Source organism: Vanessa tameamea, chromosome 15, assembly GCF_037043105.1.
Source record: "Vanessa tameamea isolate UH-Manoa-2023 chromosome 15, ilVanTame1 primary haplotype, whole genome shotgun sequence".
Lineage (NCBI taxonomy): Eukaryota > Metazoa > Arthropoda > Insecta > Lepidoptera > Nymphalidae > Vanessa > Vanessa tameamea.
The window spans coordinates 3,394,476-3,401,605 of record NC_087323.1 but is presented as its reverse complement, the minus strand read 5'-3'; positions in this window follow the sequence as shown (position 1 = coordinate 3,401,605).

Genomic DNA, 7,130 nt, shown 5'->3' with positions numbered 1-7,130 from the left:
AAAAAATCATGATTTTCAGTTTTTTTTTAGTTTATTGTGCTATAATAACTATCTTCATGCCAAATTTCCAGTTTCTAGGACTACGGACTTTCAAGAAAAAAATACAATACCCGTTTATTCCCTATCCCTTGGGAATTTCGAAATATCCCTTCTTAGTGCACCTCTGGGGTACTCAAGGTATATGTGTGATTTCTTTAGTCGACCTCTGTAGAAACTTGTGTCCAATGTCATGATGATAAGACTAATCAACTTACAACATAACCAATACAAATTATATTAAAGGATAATGAAAAGTCCAGTGAAAAAACTCACTGTCAAATAAAACTTAGCTATAATTCATTTTGTGATCAGGTAGTGCGGAAAAACAGGTATGGTCACCTATATTTTGTCATTTTGGTGAATTTGTACGTTAATATACAAACAAAAAGTGAGGAATCCCCTGTTTTCACACATCTATTCTTTTCTTTTTTTAAACATATTTAAATGATCTATCTATCTATTTATCTATCTATTTATTAATATCATCAAAATTAGTTCACAATCAGCGAAGATGTTAAGAAACGTACACAAGCTAGAAATGAAGCTTCAAATATAATAATGGATTTATAAATATTTTAAATGTTTCAAATGTAAAACGGCCGCTTATTTTTACTTTCTGCACAATGGTAAAGTTACGTAATAGCGTAATAGGAATAATCGCACCGTAGTCAGATAGAAATCCCACTTCAATTTTTTGGTTCTGTTATTAGTCAATTATTTTACAGTTATCTAAAAGGTAAAGGTATTATGTATTCTACATTCGAACATGTTTTTATACGAGTAGAATTGTTTATTATGCTTTTCATTCAGTACGTGGGTAGAAGCTTGAAATTATACAACAATCTGCCTTTATTTTTTTTTCATAAATAGAACAGTTCGTTTCTGGTCTTTGGTTCATTAATATAAATTTATATTACTAGTAAACCTTTTAACTAAACTTTTTCGTTAGATATCTGTGATTTTACCGAATACCTTCCAAGATGTTTTCCTTCAATTGTAATAAAATAAGGTACGAACACACTTGATGTAGTTTCGCTATTACAAACTTCGATATATCACGTGTTCCGAGCGAAGTATATCCTGGTGACGCGCACGTAGCTATCGCATGGCTTAGATAAATGTGCTACTGTGTCGCGAAGCAGCCTTCGAGATAGTGGACATCATAGAACAGAATAGATATTATTGAAATGACATCAATTACTCAAAAATAAATTCTGCTAAATATACAAATAATCAGTCGCCTTGTTTTATCTCTTCTGCTGATAAATGTCCGTCTAAAACTAAAAACAGAACATTTTCAATAGAAATTTAAAAATATTCCAAAATATTCCAAATATATAAATCAGTTACAGTAACAAAACAAAATCCAATGGAATTCGATTGAGAAAAAATTGTCAATTTAACATAATTAGTTGTCAGAATAATTGAGTCAATATTTATAAGTACTCACTAATGTTCATTAGTCAATGTAATTTTTTGCACGTGACGGTAGAAAAATAATCTGTGTCCTCTCGGCACAAATAAAAGTTTTGCATAACATGTATTACATTCCATAGATGTTATTTTTAGATGCAAAACTCTTTTTGGTCAGATTTTGTGCGAATAGTTCAAATCAATACATCAGCTTTCACTCTAAAACATCAAAAGGAAACAGGGGTCAAACAAATTCTCTTTTATTGCAAGGCCTTTTCAAATCTGAAATCACTATTTATTATTAAAATAATTTGTTTATTAATTTCATTCCTAGAATGACTTCATTATCGTGGATGCGTAATTTGACTATTTAACCATTATTTTTTAATACGTGATGCAAAATATGAGCATCCTTTTTTGGCGTATTATGTTTTCTTTATGACGGTTTTTTAATTTATTAATAAACTAGCTCTTACCCGCGGCTTTGCTCGCGTAGAATATGAATATATTTACAAACTAACTTAAAATATTACGTTAATGTAAGACCTCTTTGTATACCACATTGGTGTGTATTTCACCCCCTCAGAGGTAGAATATCAAGCAACGCTTAAATACGTATCTACTCATTTTTAATCAGTAGCCTTTAAATAAAGTTTCATGCTTCTAACTTCAAAAATGACGGACTTCCAGACTAACCTATATAAGAAATGTCAACCCCTATTTAACCCCTTAGAGGTAGAATATCTAGAAATACTTAAATATGTATTTAATCATTTTTAATCGGTATCCCAAAAATAAAGTTTCATGTTTTTAACTTAAAAAATTACTGATTTCCATAAAACTTTCAACCCTTATTTCACCCCCTTAGTGGTAAATTATCTAGAAATTCTTAAATAGGTATCTACTCATTTTTTATCAGTATCCCAAAAATAAAGATTCATGTTTCTAACTTAAAAAATGACGGACTTCTTTACAAACTTTCAACCCTTATTTCATCCCCGTAGGAGTAGAATATGCAGAAACACTTAAATTTGGATCTACTCTTTTTTAATTAGTATCCCAAAAATAAAGTTTCATGTTTCTAAATTAAAAAATTACGGACTTCCATAGAAACGTTCAACCCCTATTTCACCCCTTTAGGGGTAGAATTTCCAAAAGTCGCTCCTTAGTGGGTGTCATGATATGTTAGTTTATAAGTGTACAGCCTAAAATATAAGTTTTATGCTTCTAGTTATAAAAATGACAATACTTTCAACAATTTACAACCTTTCATCCCCTTTTTCAACCCTTTACAGCACTTTTTTCTAAATAAAAAGTAGGCTATGTCCTTTCTCAGGCTCTAGATTATTTGGGTACCAAATTTCATTTAAATCGATCCAGTAATTTTGGCGTGAAAGCGAGACAGACAGACAGACAGAGTTACTTTCGCATTTATAATATTAGTATGGATTTCTAGTTAATTTCTTGTACTTCCATGAAAATCTCTGTTCTTGCGAATAAACGTAGTTGATAAACGCTCTTAGAGATGGGTTAAATAAACAATATTAACTCGAATGAGGATATATTAGATGTGAAAGTGTATGTGTTTTATTTAAACGTCCTTTCCACTTATGGATTTAGTTGAATCGACTTTTTCTTTAAATCTTTGAAATGTCAAAGCAACATTGTCGAAAAAATACATTCAGATTTCCTCTGAAATGAAATTTCCTTAATGAGTACCAAAGAAATTATTAATACACAACGTAAGTGTCATAAATGACACAGTGCTCAATCAAACGTGTATTGATTCAATACACTCGACTTAAACTATCGTATGAATCTGATATCTATTTGAAGATGGCCTAGTGACCATATTAGAGGGTTGGAAAGTTACTAGCAGAGATAAGCCGAAATCTAAACTCCTTTGTAAGGTAAGGAGCTTAATTTAACCACGACATTCCCTTGCGGGTCAGTGGACTTACTTGTATTTTAATTACCAAAGCAAGTGATTTTCCTTAACCACATAATTCGAGATGTACGATTTCTGTCTCTGTTTAAGTTGTTAGACTCGCGAGTTTTACGCAAAACTAGCTGTCCGGCCCGACTTCGCACGGGTAAAATTCATTCGTAAATCTTCCCTTACTTTAACAATTGTAATTTCCAAATATAATTTTTAAGCGGTTTACGTTACGTGAATTAAAGAAATATTTCAAATTTCAGATTTCTTGACTCAATAGTTTTTGGTTTACGTTGATAGTTAGACAGGACAAATGATATAATATGTAGAATTAACACCGGACACACATTGATCATAAATAAATACGTAAGTTCATAACACACTATTGACTCAATACTTGTGCAAAATTGGAAAAAATGTCTTAGTATTATGATTGAGAAAAAGTATTACTTAGTTCCTCGATAATTTCTCAAAGGAAATGAAGTAGCCTTCAAAGAAATAAAAAGCTTCAAAGGAACCTTTTAAGGGGTACAATAAAATGTTTCTCGTAAAAATATTAACAGATTAATTTTCAGAAATAGTATTTTAGTGATTTAAAATATATAATACGAAAATTGCTTTTAAATAAAAAATCTAGTAAAGTTACAGCAATTGAGCTAAGGTCTTCTCAAAGGCGCAATCCTGATTGGTGGATTCCCATGTGACCAATTTCCAGTATCAAATGAAAACTTAATAAATTGCGCGGGCTTAAATTCACAATGTATGTTCATGATTCAAGGTTTGGCTCATTTTGGCTCTTAAACAGCCTAAACTTAACTTAATAAAAATAACAATTCCATACAATTAAATTAAAGTCTTAATTATTTTCTATTAATCAAATTTAAGGAATCCTTATCGTACAATTCAACCAATTTTTTTTTTAATTACGAATATCGAACCTTTTAAGTCGTCTCTATAACTAATTACTTCACGTACATGCTACATGCGTACTTAAATACTTACAAATCATTTTTATTGGGATGGTTATTTTTGGTTATGCCTCGTAGATCCATAAGTAAAACGAATCGTTTCTTGAATATAATAAGCGCACATGAGAGACATCACAAAGTATTTGGAAGAATGAAAAAAAAACACGAGAGATGTCACATCCGGTTGGAACGGAGAAACTTTTGCTATATATTGTACATTAAACACAACGGATTTTGATGCGGTTTTTTTGAATAGATAGAGTGATTTAAGAGGAAGGTATAAAACATGCACAATGTAGTAGAGAAACACTGATAATTTTAGAGGTTTCTGAAGTGATGTCGTAAGTAAACACATTTTTTGCGCTTACATTGCAATCGCTGCCTGAACCCTACGAGATAGATCAAAATAATTTACTATAATATTGTACACCTTAAAAGGGGCATCAAAAAAGTCTGCGATGGTATATGTTTATCTCTTATTGATAGCCCACAACAACCATTTTTGATCCTTTACTTTTCACGGGAAATAATTACTTATTTTCGAAGCGGTTTTAAGCAATACAGCATTAATTCTTATCCAATTAAGTACCTTAAACACATTGAACATTTGTTATAGATCAATACGGCCTTTTACAGCATGCAATTTAAATGAATATTTTCGAAGATATAACAGATTTAAAACGCAGGGACATAGCGGTTTGTATTGTCTAATGACAAAAATGCTGTGAACGATATAAGACATTCTGTAGAATATTTAGTAACAGCATTGCACCCGTGCGATGCCGGGGGGGGGGGGTAGCTAGTTAATTATGTTTATTAATAAATACTAACAAAATATAATAAAAATTATTATAAAAAACCGTATATAATAGAAAGATTCAGATAAATATAGATAAAGGAAAATGTTTCATGGAGGGGGATAAAGCTTTTGTCTAACGTGACGATTTCTGCCAGTTTACTATACTAAAAGCCGCGTGAGAACATCGTTCCAAAAAACTATTACGTTGCGATTTACAAGCCCGAGGCGCAACTCCTCATCTTGAATAGTACTATCCTAGCAACAATAATTATCCCAAAGAATAATCCTTAATTTAGTTAATGTGAGAAAGCGCTACGAGTGAGTAATGGTTTAACTAATGGATTTTTTATACGATTTCAGCAAAGCGCTTGAAGCGTTGTTGGAAATCAGGCTGATATCATCGATGCCTAACTATTAAGAGTACATTTTATTCGTTGCTTTGTATATATATTAATTTTTACAAGAACATTTATTTGAATCTTGTCACATCAATTGACTAAGTTAATAGCGGAGCAATGTATATAACAAATATTATATATTAAAACCTTCCAAAGGCGATGTATCTTGCCACTAATTTTTAACAGTTATTTAACAGCCTCGTTTTAGGGATAAGTTAAAAGTTGTTAGGCATAGAAGAAAGTAGCTTATGTCCTGTATGGAGTTGACGAGCCGAGATGGCCCAGTGGTTAGAACGCGTGCATATTAACCGATGATTTCGGGTTCAAACCCAGGCAGGCACCACTGAATTTACATGTGCTTAATTTGTTTATAATTCATCTCGTGCTCGGCGGTGAAGGAAAACATCGTGAGGAAACCTGCATGTGTCTAATTTCAACGAAATTCTGCCACATGTGTATTCCACCAACCCGCATTGGAGCAGCGTGGTGGAATATGCTCCATACCTTCTCCTCAACGGGAGAGGAGGCCTTAGCCCAGCAGTGGGAAATTTACAGGCTGATTATGTATGTATTATGTTATGGAGTTTAAGCTTACTCCATAGCAAATTTTATTAAATTCGGTACAGTAGCTTAACCGTGAAGGACCAACAGACAGTCAGATAAACAAACAGAGTTACTTTCACATTTACAGTATTAGTATATATTAAACGAGCTAAACTCGCAGCTTCGCGTGGAATTTATTTATATGGATTCTTCAAGAACTTTTGTATATAATCCTACATTCAAAAAATTTAAAAAAGAATAACTTATCAAATGAAATAATTTTTAAATTGGCTTCGTTCTTGGGGTTTCACTTGGCTTCTTGCCAAATTTCATCAACAACGGTTCAGTGGTGGTTATTGTGAAAGCGACAGACAGACAGAGCAAAATTTATATTCATTATATTAGTACCGATATAATTATTCTGATAAGACTAGCCGTATTATGAGAAACTCTAATGCTTGTATCCATCAAACCATAATTATATTTGATTTTATTATTTCCTATTATGAAAGTATTGGAGATAAGCCTCGACCTTTAGTTTATCGCTTGTATTATTTTGTTTACCATGCTTATATTAAGGCTTTTATATATAAAGAGCATCTCCCTGATATAAGGGTATTTTTCCATGCTTCATCATTATTGATTATTTAACCAACACATGCAGGTTTCCTCAAGATATTGGCGCACATACTACATAATTTGGTTCGTTGCTGTATATTGTTATAATAATCAGAAATATATAGGCTGGGCTTACTACAATATACATATATATTTATAAAGATTTTATTTAAGTAAAAAATTAATTTATCGATGTTCCACAACTGTTTGACGACCCCCGATAGTCACATTTTTGAAACATTCAAGCAGACAATTAAAAAAAAATTGACTTGCTTATAATTATTTAAATGTGTACTTGAATTTTGTTAAATAATCATATTATATTCAATATATAGCCGTAATAATACTCAATTCATAATAAGCTACTAAGTTAGTTAAGGTCATGGGTCAGATTAATCGAAGTTAATCCCAGTTAA